The following is a 15069-nucleotide window of genomic DNA, read 5'->3' on the forward strand; positions in this document are numbered from 1 at the left end:
ATCTAGAAAATAGAAAATAACTACTCTGTGGCCAGCCAAAGTAAACAGAGTTATTCCCATAAAATCATTGCACAGTCTGTCTCACTCTAAAGTGAAGTCCCTGTGCCTGAACCTGAAGAAAGTCACTTCAGTTTCTCTGTGCTTCCCAAGTTAACTGCAAGCATTTCCTGACACACCGAACGCAGGCAGAAAAAGGAAAAACGTCGACTTGAGAAAAGCACAGCTTCCAATCCCCACCCACCAGCTTCAGTCAAAGGGATGACTTCAGTCCCTTTCTTAACTAATCCTGTCACTGTAAAATCCTACAGTCATTCTTCCACACATAAAGGGAAAACGGACTCACTAGGAGGACCTAGACTCTTTCAGCTTGAACTGTTAACCAATGGTGGAAATGCAAGAATGCTGAAGTTGTGCCTTCAGAGCCAATAGAGTGGATTTGTGTGTCCCACATGACTGTGTTTCCCCTGTCTTTCACATGGGCAGTATTTAGTTCAATTCAGAACTGCAGATAGTATAGCGTGCAGAGCAGCAATGGGATGTCTGAGCACAAGTGGCTGACTTCCAGGCGACTTCAAGAAGTGCATTTGTACATTTCTCCCGAATTAAATTGGAATTCTGCACCCGTGACATCCTCCTACCCTCCTGGTCTCTGCGGAAGGAGACAGCGACCTGCGCAGCACAACAAAACTGTGAGTACAGGTCTATTTATTTTTATTTTCAGTCTGAAAAGCAAATCGCTTAAAATCGTCAAAATGCTATGTGCACCAAATTGAGGGTTACTTTTTTGTATGAGATGAACAAGTATCAAAAGTGCTATTCAAATTCAGAAATATTTCTTGCATGCTTTAAAAAAAAAAAAAAAAAAAAAAAGAGTTCTCCTCCAGGGCAGTGCCTGCATGCACGCTGCATGCCACACTGCTTCCTGACATAGCCAGCATGCTGCTTTGTTCATAAAGAAAAACAAAGACAAAAAGCCCTACACATGTACGTTGTTCACTTTTATTTGTACCGTGTGTCTAATCAGGCCTGATCTGTCCCCAAGGGGAAAAAATAAAGGCAAACTTTAACTCTGCCAGCAAGGGCAGCCCAGACTTTGCATTCATCTGACAGTTATTATAATTAGCTATGAAAGACAGCGAAGACACTTTGGGGCAAATAGCTCTAACATTTGGAACAATGAAGTCGAGCAAGGTTCCCATCCCACCCCTTCCACGGGGGGAGGGGGAGAGCGAGCGGCCGGGGGAGCGCGAGGAGAGGGTTATGGCTGTACTGAGAAAACACCACCGGCGCAAGATCTGGACTCGCTCAGCCCGAGGAGAGGCTTTTTGATAAGCAACTTTAACTGCCTCTCGACTGCGACTTGCATTCGCTCGCCTGCCCGGTGGGGTGGGGAAGGGTGTGGGGCTCGCCACGGCACAACGTCAGAAGGTCGGGGTGGAGAGGGCACTGGGGACGAAGGGGGCAGAAAGAAGAGAATATTTCTAAGCAAGAGGCATTGCAAATGCTTCCCAGGGCTTTGCTGGCCAGATCTCCTTAAGCCCAAGTTGATTTCTGGGCAAGATTTATGAGAGTTCTCAAACAGAAGCAACAGACAAAGCAGAGCTTTTTTCCTTCTCCGGGAAAGAAATTGAAGCCAAATGGATAACTGTCTAACAAGAAGCACCGATTTGTATTTTTGTTCATTTCTTTGCAAACGTTTGTAAGACCTTTAATAAGGTCTTTCCCCCTGGCTGCCCCCCCTCTCCCCCCAGCAAAAGTTAGATTCTGAAAACTACATTCAGAGGGGAAGAAGCGAAGACAATAGAAATCTGACTCGGTCCTGGCTGGGCTGGATCTCTAATAAAGCATGAAGTGAAAACAGTTTCTAAGTGAAAGATGAGCAGACTTCTTTAAAAAAAAAAAATTAAGTGCAATAAGGAGAAATTGTTGAAAGACTCCAGACGCTACTAATTATGGCTTAAATAAATCTTCCTGGACAGATGTTTGCTTGCTCCCACTGCGGGGAAAGGCACGTTAAAAGAAACGTTGTTTTTTTTTTTTTTCTTTAAAAAGAGGATCTGAGGCATTTTTTTTTTACCTCTGATTTTTATTTTTATTTTTAAATACCCCATTTTATTCTTTGTCTGCCCTCCTGTTATCTCCCCCTCCCCCAACCGCCGCCCACCGCGCGCTGAGACACCTGAAGGCTAGACATAATGATCAACAGAGCTGCGCTCGCCTCGCTGGATTCCAGCCAGGTTTTTTTCCCCTCCACAATCAAGGAGCCTGCACGCAATGCACGGCAAGCCCGCTGCTCTATGTGCACATCAGACAGAAGTCTGAACCCGGCTGCAGGAAGATTAAAGACAAACACAATCCTTTTCTCCTTTCGTTGGCCCCACTCGGCTTCGACTTCACTGCGACTCGCAAATAATTGGAAAGAAGAAACTTTGTAAATACGTACATGCGCTATTGTGCAAAGCACGTGCTTATGTGCGCGCGCTTTCCACACAGCCTAACTATGGGCATCCACTATTTCTGATTTTACAGTGCTTTCTACTCCAGCTTTGCCGTCAGTGCAGTATTTTATGCTAAGTTCTTGCATCACTTACACAGTTGCTGAGAAGCTCTTGTATATTACGTAAAGGTTTTCTATATGTATACAATGCACTGGATAAACGCAAATAGCATGGAGCCCTACGTCTGGAAGGCGGTCATGCTGAAATACTTAAACACTTGGTTTTAGAGAGATTAGCGAGATCTCCTAGACAATTTCGTGGCAGTTTAAAACCCAGCAGCAGCCAAACGCTTTGTGGGTAGGCTGTCCGTCTGCAAACGGAAGGAGGGGAGCGTGGCCGGGGGCCGCTTTGGGCCAGCTGGCCCCACAGCCGCGGCCTGGCCCCCGCCACAGCCCAGAGCAAGGCCTCCAGGCCCAGTGCCACCACGCCGCCGAGCCGGCCTTGGGAGCGCCCCGCTCCCCAGAAGAGTTGCTCTCTGTTTGGTGTGGCGATGGGTGGGGTTAGAGACACCCAGGAAAAAAGCAGATTCAAAGCAGTTTGTGCTGTTTAATTTTTCAATATATGCTGTGTGGACCTGGTTTCTAAAAGTTCTTTGGAATTGCATCGTCTTTGGGTGCAAAGTAGGGTACGGTGCAAATGGTGGTTATTTTTTGCTCTTCAATATGGACTTTGTGTGAACAAGACTTAATTGAAAATACGTCTCTATGTAGGCATACAAAGTGTACTGCTTTTAATTTACTCCCTGAAAAGGCTTAAACTGAATTTTAGTCGGACTAACATATATCTTAATAGAAAGATAGGACTTTTTTTTTTTTTTTAAGCTATTTTCTTTATTATCGCTAATAGGTGTAAATAAAAAGGGAACCCAGCTTTGATAGCCCATATATTTAGCCTTTAAAAAAACTTCCTCAGCAGCAGAGACATGAAACAAAAGGTTACATCTAGTGATAACACTATCCACAGGCAAGGTAAAGGTTCTCAAAGGGAGATTTCAGAGAAATAAAGAGAATGAATTGATAACTACAGTCACATTGGAATTACTGTGTTTTTTAAAAACAATGGATTAAACACTTCTTTGAATGAACATTTTACATACCTTGTATGAAATATCAGCTAATTCAACACAATGGTTGTTTAAGTACCTACGTATAAATTACACGTCTATACACATGACTTCAGTAGTAACAATATGCTAATTTTCTTTCTACTTTGGTGTATTATGCTTGAAAAAAAAATTTTGTCACTTAAAATTTTATACATGTATTTCAAAATAACGACTGCAGCTACATTTTGAAATACTGACTTTTATTTTCTTAAATGGTAATGACATAAGAAATCATATTTTTTATCCAGTTCCTAAAGACTGAAATCCTATGCAAATCAATTCTTCAAGACTTCAGAAGAGATTTATACGCTACCTTGTATTAGAAGGGATGTCTCAACTGGCAATTTATATAATGTTGGTCAATGCAAAAGGATTAACCACATAAAAGTTAAGCATTTAACTCGAGCTTATGAACGCAGGGCCCTTGGATCCATGTTTAGTTCAACACACTTTCCTTCTCCCAGTAAGTTCTCCTGTTTTTTGTGCATGATGGTTGTTCAAGAGCTCTGACTAACGTAGGTAGGAGAAACAAATGTCCAGCGTTTTTGCAAATATGACATTAGCCTCCAGCTGCTGTTGTCCAAGTACCAGAAATTTAGAGCTATGTGATTTAGCTTTTTACATGAAGAATTTATTTACTTAAATGTGAAAATTCTGACCTGTGTTTTATGCTGACTTCTTTAAACTTTTAAATAGTTGCTGATGTCGAAACAAAGCAATCGTGGAAGCTCATGCATATTTATGACTTTGTTCCTTAAAAGTTTGATGTCTATTACAGCTCATATCTTAGCCTATGCCCTCCAATTGGGTGTGCAAACTCCATGGTGCTACTCACAGAAACTTCAAGTTCGGATTTCTAAGTCAAGTCCTCCATACCCCTCTCCCCCCCATGCTCTCCCCTATAGCATCTGCTTGTTTGAGCCTTTCCTTGTTCTAGCTGAAGTGCAAGTTTTAGTCATAAGAATAAAGTGCTCAGGATTACTTCCAAAACTTTCAAAAGATTGGCTGTTTCACTTATACCTTTACACAGGAGAAGTAACTTGAGAGCCTACCAGAAATGCAGTCAGTCTCAATAAGGTAACGGGGTCAAACGAGCTCATGCGTTGCAGATAGGAAGAGGACTGCACATTGCATTTTTATAGATAAAAAGCACAGAGTGGTTTAATGTAAACAGATTTCTGTTTGATATTTTGGCAAACTGTTGCAAAGACCAAACTACAGCTGAGCCAAAATGACTTTCGGCATGGTACAGTTAGACCAGATGGCCACGTGTTCTTTTCTTATTTAGATGAGACTTTTCCTTTCAATAACATCTTTCTTCCTGACCTGCTTAAAAATTCCAGCGAATGAAATCAGCACAGGATTTTCAATTCTAATTGACCATGTGCAGAGGAAGGGCCAGTAGAGAAATCAGTAGGGCCATTGTAAGGCACACTGCATCAATCTCCCCTTTGTCCTGAATCTTTTCTAGCATGAGCTAAAATAATTAAGAATATTTCATTTATATTATGTGTACAGCAGAAAATCTAGTCGTGTTCCAGCAAAAATCATTGCAAGTTCTTCTTTTACAAACGTGTGCAACAAGGAATGTCTATCACACCCCAGACAAACAGGTACTCAGCATCATTTCATTGCCAAATATTCAAGAGAAATAAAAACCCTCAAGCAAAGAGTGAATAAAAAAAGGAAAGATGTAGGTGAGCTAAGGCATGATGAACTACTTTCCCTTTTCTAGTGAGGTCAGAAAAGGGAAAAGGAGATGATACCTAAGGAAAAAAAATAAAAAAAATAAAAAAAATATAATTTTCACTATCCTAAGTGCCCACTAAAAACATCTGAAATCTTCAATTGCTATTAATATGCCTACGCAGATTTTACACACACACCACCCACAATAAGTGGGTTGTAGATCATGGTCTCACTTGTGTCTGAGAGCTACATGCAAAGTACTGTAAATACTGTACATATTATGCACAAATATTATCTACAGACATATGCACATCGTTTGCATCCTAATAGTCTTAGATTATTATTATTTTTTGATTTGGTGAGATATCACCTGTGGACTAATATAACAATGATTATTGAGATTTAGCAAGCCAAACATGCCAAAGTTACACAACATCCCACCTTTACATTTACGTAACGTACAAATAACGTAAGCAAGTAGAAAGAATCCCTTAGAAGGAAAGAAAAAAAAAGACCAACTGAAAGCAACGCAGAGCAAGGTGTTTTTGTTTGTTTGTTTTGTTTTCCTCCCCACAGGATAAAATTTGGCAACAGATTTATTATTACTATACCATTTTATACAAATTTGCTCAACTTTTTCCGGTTTAGTTTAACATTATGTTTGAGTGGTTGATGGTTTTAGATTATCACTGTAAGCCTGAACCAAGAAACTACTTTCTAGAAAATACTTTTTGAAAAATAATTATGAAAATGGTTTAGGTGAGATAACCTTCTGTTCTTCAGTTAAATCAATTTATCATTAAAACCCAAATCACTTTCTACATGTAAAGTGAAGAAAAAAAAAAGAGAAAATACAGTGGGCAATATGGCCTTGGGTGCATGTCAAGCATGCAGTCCAAGTAACATGTGCATGAAGAAACATGCCTGAGAAGATAAAACAAAGCACAGACTTTAGGACTGGCCAGGCAGACGTGGTAAAAGGTCTGGTTTCAGCTCTCCAGCAAGATGCTTTATAGCCTTGGGCAAATCATTTAACTGCCTGGCTTCTCATCTACGTCATAGTAGCAGAATTTGAGTTTTGAATACGTGGTTATTATTGTGAGGCTAGTATTGAGATACCACAGCAAAGTGTGCTGGAGACACCTCAGATGTTTGGAAAAAATATAAATTCCAGACAGAACAATAATCTTTTTCTCCCCCCCCCCCCTTTTTTTTTTTTTTTTTTTTTTGGTGCATGCATGTTAAATCAGGTAATTTTTGCTGTGGTATTTCTATAGGTATAGATAAGCAAGACTGTTTCTCAAGAGGTTCAGATAATCAGTTCTAGCTTAGTTTTCATTTACTTGAATATTCTATTTTAACTTTTTGATAACCAACAACAAAACATCAGAATATAGAATAAATATAAGATACTACTCCAGCTGTAATGATGCTCTATATTCAGCATATCGCACTGCCATTCAAGACCTAACTCTAAAATGCTGACTCCTGTAATGCTAGCTAAAATGCTGGCTTGTTTAACAGGCAGTCCCAGGATACAGTGACACTAACTGCAGGCCAAATTGCCGCACTGCATGACTTATAGTACCAAATGTGAGTCTCAGGTATTTACCTCCTGTACTTAAGAAAGCCCTGATCATGTAATGGTGTTGAGCGTATTTTTAATTTTAAAGCCTTAAGGATGACTAGTGAACCACTTTCTTGCTCAAAATTCAGCCTGTGCTTTAAGCATTGTGTTGAAATAGGCCTTAAATGTCTATAGAACCCTTCGCCTTTACAGTGAGAAGTAAATACCCTCGGCTGTATTCTGCCCCCTTGGCTGGTGGTAGTTAAATTGCGTACTCAGTTTCACGTTTCTATTTCTATTGACAATCTGACGCCACCACTAAACAGATGGCATTGGAAAGCCTTGGGCAGCGATTCTAAAGTCACTGCGCAGGAACAGAAATCAGTGGGCCTGAAGATCATGAGATTTCACAGAAGATTTTCTCAGGCCGCCATTTTGTGATTAACTGAAATGATGGTGTCGCACACATGGAACTGAGAACTTTTTCCTCCGTTAGCAAGTATGGATCTCCATGCAAACAAACAAAGAAAAACATTTTCTGCTGAATGTTTCTATTAATATTCATACACAGTATGAAAGAAATAAGCAGACTTTCAGATGTCTTTTGTCAGCGCTGCTCAAGATCTGCGAGAACGCATCAACAAAATGGCAGCGTGGCAGCTCTGCTGGTTGTCTCTTGGCTGGTTTGCAGAGAGGGTGGGGTGGTGAGAATTGGGCAAGGGGGAAATATCCCGTGTGGAAGCACGGCCTGGCACAGTGCTCAGAGCAAGGAGGGGAAGTCAGCAAAATCTGCGTGGTTACGTGCAATTGATGAGCTGCGTCTTACCAGCCTATTTGTACTGTCCAGGCTCCAGACTATATTAGCAGTCTATCCAGTCCCTTAAGCTTTGGGATGCGGATAATGGGATTGGACAAAATGATTAAAATCAGTTTGGTCTCATGATTTCAGCTAGTAGTGTAATAGAGGCAAAACTGAAAGACTCAATTGTATGATAAAAGTGATAAAAGTACAAGCATGTCTTTGTGTTTTACCTCTACATTTTGGCAGTTTTTAGAAATAATAGGTGAAGGATTATTTTTTTTTGGTGGTGGTGGTGTTGTATTAAAAAAAAAAAAAAAAGCAACAATAGCAAGCAACATGATCATTTTCTTGCAACATCCTGATTGACACTGGTTTTGTCTATCCAAACAAGCAAGCTCAGAAGAAATTGCAAAAATAAGTATTATACTACATATTTTATGTAAAATCTCTAGTTAAGAAGCTTCAGGAAAAGAATGCATATAACTGCCTTGAAAAAAACAAACAAACAAAAAAAAACAAACTTCATTTTCCAGAATGCCTTATCCTTGGTATGTGTTTGTGCTTCTGTTTTCAAACATTATTTTTAGTTAATCTGAAACCACTTTTTAAGACAATAATTTGCAAAAGAGAAGGTTAAAAAAAGATGAGAGGTTTAGTGAATGATAGTGAAGGAGAAAAGTGGTTCTCAAGGTTGATTAAAAGACATAAAAAGGGTTAAAAATTCAGATCTCTATGTAAGAATTAAAAATGAAAGGAGAGCTAAAAAGGGGAAGGGGGAGGAGGGATGGGGGGAGCTAAGCTGCTGGTGACTTGAGTGTATTTATGGATTACTATGTCCTGAAAAGAAGAAAACCAGAGTTGTAAGATGACACTGCAGGGGTTGTCTGGACTTTTCACCGAGTGTAAAGTCTGTTTAGTCAGTGTCTTAATGCCTAATGCTGACCTTTGCCCTCTTCACTCCTCCCTGCTCCAGGTGCAACATTTTTGCAAGTGCTTTAACATTATTGGAAAGTTTGTGCAGGTTTCACATGCTGCAAAGTGCAAAGACTTTTACGCAACAGCGTCCATTACACATGCAGTATCAATGCACAACAATTTTTTAAAAACCCTAAATGCACAAAATTACTTTACACATTTTCTACTAATATTTATTAATGCACTAAGTTAATAAAAACAAAAGCTTCTTTGAATGATACAGAACTTGCACAATTCTATATAACAAGATGCACGATTAAGTTTAAAGCAGTGTTGCATACTCCCCAGCACCATGAATTATAGCAGCAGTAAGCAACGTATGCTGGCAACTCTATTGATCTCTCTTAAATAAATTCTCTTTGCTATGGAAATGGGAGACAAAACCAGAACCCATTGCTTCAAAACAGCCAAGGTACTGCAGCTGATTTTTGTCTGAAAAAAATGATTTATTGCAGAAAAATCATACCAAAAATATTTATATATAAATATAATGTCTGAACAGATAAATTTTAAAGAATTTTAGTCTAATGATAAAAAAGAGGTAAACTATATAAAGTCTGTTTAATTTACACTTAGATTTACATAGACAAGGATTATAGCCACATGTATATTAAATATGAGATGCTATATATCTGCAGCTGTGATTCACGTAAAAAAAGACGGCACATACATGTGTTATTCACCTGTGCATTATATTTAGTAGATGGTTGCTAAGATTTCTGAGGACTTGCAATTGGACTTTGCAGCAGAGAAAGTATAAACAGAGTATCATCATCTTCGAGACCATTATAGATTTTGTGTTGTTTCAAAAAAAACCCTACCACAATGGTAGTTTTCTGCCACTGCATCAGGGAACCCATTTTGCACATTCTTATTATGCTGATAGCTTCTTGAGATGAGTACCTGGCATTTAAGATCCCTTTCTTCACCTTATGATACCATTTACTAAGATGTACTCCAGGTAACTACAGCATAAATCTTACTGGAAATATGGAACTCCAGTACATGCTTCATGTGCTTTGCGATCTATGCCAGCTAACTGTGCCTAAGAAAAAAGCTATTATGATTTAGACATATAAAGCTTTAAATAGCTAACTTTCCCCACATTCATTCTTCTCTGAGCTATGCTGCATAATGTTCATTAAGGTGGAGGAAAAGAAAAGAGGGAAAGGGTTGATTTGAAAAGGTTGAAGGTAGCCTTTGTGGGGGAATTTACTTTTTCTGAAGTATCTAGCCAAAATAAACCAAGATAACAGCTCTTCTAGGTACAGCATTACCTCAAGGTGACAATTGCACAAGAAGAGGTCTGATGAAGGTTTACACTGAGAGAACTTCCATGAAAAATGTGTTTGGGTCTGGACTAGAACATTATACCTGGATTCCAGACATGACGAGCAGCCTGATTTTTCTATGACATCTCTATAAGGTTAATTTAGGCCATCTCCTTTTGCTAGATAGTTTTAAGGGGTTTGGTTTGGGAATTTTTGTTGCTGTTGTTTGGTTTTTAACCACAAAACAAAAATAACACTTACTTCATGATCTTACTATACTAGTTTATTCTATGAGTAGGCATGAGTCAAAGGATCAAAAATTCTGGGAAATGTCCCAGAAGTTATGTTCCTTGATTTCATTGCTAACATTTGGACTACAAGAAAATCAAGAAGAAAAAAAAAGTTTTTTTTGCATGACAGACTATTTCTAGAGCTGGGCAGCTTTATCTCAGCACGAAGAGTGCTCCTGTTCACAGTGCAGCTGCTAACAACTCATCAACACTCCTTATTTAAGAGTAGGTTACAATTAGAAGGCAAAACTTTAAAGCAACCTGAAATGTTGTTATTCTTTGTAAACTATGCAACTAGAGTTGATTTCTAGCCAGACTGTATCCCTTTGCTCCTGACATTGTTTACAAGACACATATTTAGTGCAGGTGGTACTCTCCTTAATTTCACTGAAGGTCAAGTGTACTTGTCATAATTGTATTTTTCGCACAGCTGAGAATTCAACTACTTCTGTAGACTGAAAACAGACATTGTTTCTGTGAGGGAAACACACAGCACTGAAGAGCTGGTCTTGAAATAAACAAAATGAAGTAATTTTTCACACAGTCTTCTCCTATCTCATCAAGATCACCAGTTCTGAGGTTGCTCTGTATCAGTGGGAACAGCCATTTGGCTACTACCACTCAGAGAACACCACAACTCTTTGTCTGGAAAAAGTTGTTTCAACTATCTTGGTTTAGGTGGCTACCATGAATCTTTTTCAAGACTGTGACTGGATATAAAGTTCTTATATGTCTGCAAATGACTGATCTTGCAATGACTTGCAAGTATAAAATCTAATAAAACTGCATAATTAGCCAAGTTCCTACTTTAAGTACAGAAAAAAATGGATAACCAAAAATATAAATTGATTATGCCTTCTGCTATTTTGGAATGTCAAAATAGTGTCTTTCAGAGAAGACTCACATAAAGCTTATTCTCTGTAAATTCTAAACTGATTTGTTACAATTGTCACACACCATACTAAATCTGCAGAAAAGAAAAGGCATGATAGAAATAGGACTATTCTTGTGCCTTGATTCATTTGCCATTATGAATTATCAGTCCCCTCACAATTTAAAAAGGCCACCCAATAGAAAATTTTCACTTAACCTTCTTTTTCTGTGAGTACATATTTCCTTCATCCTCCAGCTTATGACCATTCCTAACTCCTTCCTTATAAGTTTTACCTGAAGAAAGACAATTAGGCAATTAAACCAACCATAATTGAATTGTGTTTGTTTTCAAAGTTATTTTCCATGTTTGTTGAAATTAGATATATTGAAAAAACGGGTGTCTCCTCCTGCAATTTTTATATAATATGTCAGTCTTGTGGGACACTTAGGGGAAAAAAAATCTTCCAGTAAACAAATTCCTTATGTATCATAGACATGAAAGAGAAGAAAATATAAAGCAAGTCCACCACCAGAATCAGAGCTCAGGTGTTCTCCAGAGCATCAGTTCACAAAATTCTAAAATAAAATAAAATTCTCCTGGTGAAAATCACTCACTGATGAGCTGCTCCTCACCCATCTCATCCACCCCCATCCAATCTGCTTCCTTCAACTACTCTGTACTGCATGAAAATTGTGGTATTCCCCTGCAAAGAGTGCACTTAGGATATAAAAACTGGATCTAGTTGCCATAAATAGGAAAAGTTACTCTAGATGGGATTAGGTTTTTTTGTTGTTTTTACTTAAAATTATACATGCAAGTAAAATAGCGCCCATGCAGGGCATCTGCAAAAATATACATTGTCGTTGAATTCAGATAAAGATTAGGATTTCAAATCTGCATTTTCATTATTAGTGGAAAAAGCACATAAATCACCAGCTCACAACCTGAACAATCTCTTTCATAGTTTTCCTACTTGCAAATTTAGAGACAACTTTCCTCCAAACAGAAAATTGCACAGTAAAGAGAGAATCTAGTCTCATGAAATTTCAGTGAGTCAAAATGTGGGACCATCATTACTTTCAATCTGTGAGATTCATTTGACATTTTGTTTCTAGATCCAAGTTTCCTCTTTCCTCTCCTTGTTGGTGACTCATGTCCTTAAAAAAAAAGTTTGTTTTGTGGCAAAATCCACATTTCAATTCTATAAATCACATTCAAAAAAAAAAAAAAAAGTGTGCATGTGTGTGAAAACCCTTTAACCAGTGTCCTCTGATTGTTCTGTATGCACGTTCTGGGGGAAAAATTAAAGTTTACTTAACTTCATTTAGAGAGTCATTCATCATGATGATTCTACCAGTACCTGCATTCTAGCTGAATTTTTCAGGGTTGGTGGCAAAATTTGGGTAATGCATTTGAGATCTTTTCCAGGAAAAATCTATTGGTCATATTAATGACGTGAAACCTTAGTAACTTAAAAAGGCAATGAAGTTCATGTCTTTTTCAAAGAGAAATTAAGAATTATGAAGTTTTTGCCAAAAGACAAATTTAACTTTATTAAAGTTGAGACTTTGTCTTGTACAAAGAAATTGGTAAAAAGAAATGTTGCATCAAGTTCATGAATATATTTATTAGTTACGTAACTGTTTGAATTGGTTCTCCAAGGAAGATGGCAATGTACCTGTTCCCGTTCAGCCTGTTTTGTAGCTCAACAGTGGTGAAAATGAATTAGGGTAACCTCCTAAGGAAGGCTTCAGCAGGTAGGGACTTCATCATGTGTTTTCAGCACATCCTGGTGGAAGGAGACTGACACCTCATATAAACAGATTATGAGAACCTCAAGACCACTTAATTCACTAGATGGACTTCAGTGAATTCAAAACTTTTTATTGTGCTAAGACCTAGCTCTCTGCTTTGTCCTCTGCTAGGTAAAGCACTGCGAGGTTCCTATGTCCTTGTATTTTCTTCTCTTCTTTGGGATTTACAGAGAACAGACAGCAATGATGTCCTGCTGGATGCCCTTGGGATTCACTGTGTGCTTTGGGCATTGAGGGGAGAGCAGAAAGTCAAGAAAATTTGAGATTTTTATGGGAGAAGAGGTTGTGGCCTTTGGCTATTAGATCTTAATGAGCTTCCTGCTTCTTTTCGCCTTAGCTTTCTACAAAAGGAGGTGGTGAGCATAAAGAGAACTAGAACTGTGCATCCCTTCTTGCCAAAGATTTATCATACAGTATTTTATATTTAGAAACTTAACTTGGCTGGCATTTCTCCTACTGCACAAATGTAAAATGAGTGAGGTTATCATAGCATGAGAGAGGAATGTGGGAGAGAAGACCTACTTTTCAATTGTTCTGTTTGAAAACTCATACTTTATTTCACGACAAGATTCACTTAAATGTATTCTACATTGGAAGAAATTGGGCATTCCTCATTATATGAGAATATTTCTGAATGAAGACCTTCTGTATTGTTTTCCATTTCCTTAAGAAGGCCTCAGACTGTACCAGCTGTCTAAACATATTTACAGTCTCTGCACTGCTGCAAAACCACTGTAGTGGAATTTGTGTAAGGGTCAAAGGTAGCATAACTGAAGAGTTCTTGTTTGGGGGTTGTTTTTTGAGAAACAAGAAGATAGCCATGCATTTTCTGCAAGCATAGCTACATATATAGATGGCTCATTGTAGAAGCATTTGTTAATCTTGATTAGAGATTCAACCTTTCTAAGTGACTGTTGATCATTTGGGAAGATTTTTTTAAATGTAGTTCTACATTTTGTAGCTTGCTTTTGACTTACCTATTGTTGCCTACTCCCTCTTTCTTTTTTTTTTTTTTTAATTTATTTATTCAATGCTAGTTGAGCAACAACATCAAACCCGTTCTCTCCTAGTATACTTGCCAGATTAATTTTACCTTTACTTATTCACTTGGGGGTGCAGGGGGTGGGGACACGACACGGGACAAGGGCATTAAAGCTTTTGGGTAAGATGATAACAACATCCAAAGCCAGGAGCAGAAATGAGATCAGATCGAGTTTACCTAAATGCAGATAAGAAATTTAACTGTTCACTTGAATCAAATGCTCAAAATTTGAAGATTAATATCATTTATGAAATTGTTATTTGGAGAATCCCTCCCCCATCCTCCAGGAAAGACATCTGGCTAGCACTGAATGGAGTTTAGTGTTTGAACGTCCCATCTGGTTTCATCATGTTAACACATGATTCCAAGTCATTCAAGAAGTATGAACAATGGATATTGTATTCCATATGCTGCCATGTGGATTTAATCTTTAAAAGATGGTGGCACTGTAGAATTCAACCTTTTAGTAAAAAAGGTCAAAACATTTAATGTACAGCAAACTTATTTCCCATAGTCTCAGGAATGTCTTGAATTTTATCTTACTCTAAAAGCAATAAGCATAAGACGCCTTTCTTATCTAGTACCATTCCCATTCTTAACCATCATATCTTGATAAATCACAATTCCTAAACATGGCATTGAAAAGAAACATTATGACAGATTGCACATAATTTCATGGGAAATTATTTCATTATTTTAAATCATTTCCATGTTGCTTAAAAGAAATGTTGAAATTTGCTATAAGGAAAACGGAAGATGGGCACTTCTGCCTTCCATGCCTGGTCACTACCTTTACTGGAAATTTACAAAACCTACAAAGCATCTCTTCCAAATAAATGGTGAGCGTTTTCATCAGACCAGTATTACTCTGCCTCAGTGGTGTTGAAAAGAACATCTCATTCCTGTCCTCTTGACCAAAAACTCAAATTTCAATTAACATTTCTTATTCAAAACCTTTTAATACATGCATTCCCTCATAAAAATGACTGACCTGTAACACGTTCCTGTAACAGTGATCTCAACGATTATTTTCTATATTTACTAATATTCATCCCTAGTAGGAGCAAATATTCAGTAAGTGGCTTGTTATGAAAAGTCAGTAGAACTAATTCCAAACTGAGAGAGATTCATAGAAACTTCAG

General features: G+C 38.1%; 1 long non-coding RNA gene across 2 annotated transcripts in view; it reads left to right on the forward strand.

Annotated features, from left to right (window-relative positions):
- The first annotated feature begins 277 nt into the window (after nucleotides 1–277).
- Nucleotides 278–15069, forward strand: part of LOC101799390 (uncharacterized) — a 64535-nt gene continuing 49743 nt past the window's right edge. Inside the window, exon 1 of one of the 2 annotated variants that reach the window (XR_005267515.2) lies at nucleotides 278–689. This is a non-coding gene — a long non-coding RNA (uncharacterized lncRNA). The remainder of the gene's footprint in view (nucleotides 690–15069) is intronic. The other variant, XR_002405511.4, reaches the window with a different exon arrangement.

This window comes from Anas platyrhynchos, chromosome 8, assembly GCF_047663525.1.
Source record: "Anas platyrhynchos isolate ZD024472 breed Pekin duck chromosome 8, IASCAAS_PekinDuck_T2T, whole genome shotgun sequence".
NCBI classification, from domain to species: domain Eukaryota; kingdom Metazoa; phylum Chordata; class Aves; order Anseriformes; family Anatidae; genus Anas; species Anas platyrhynchos.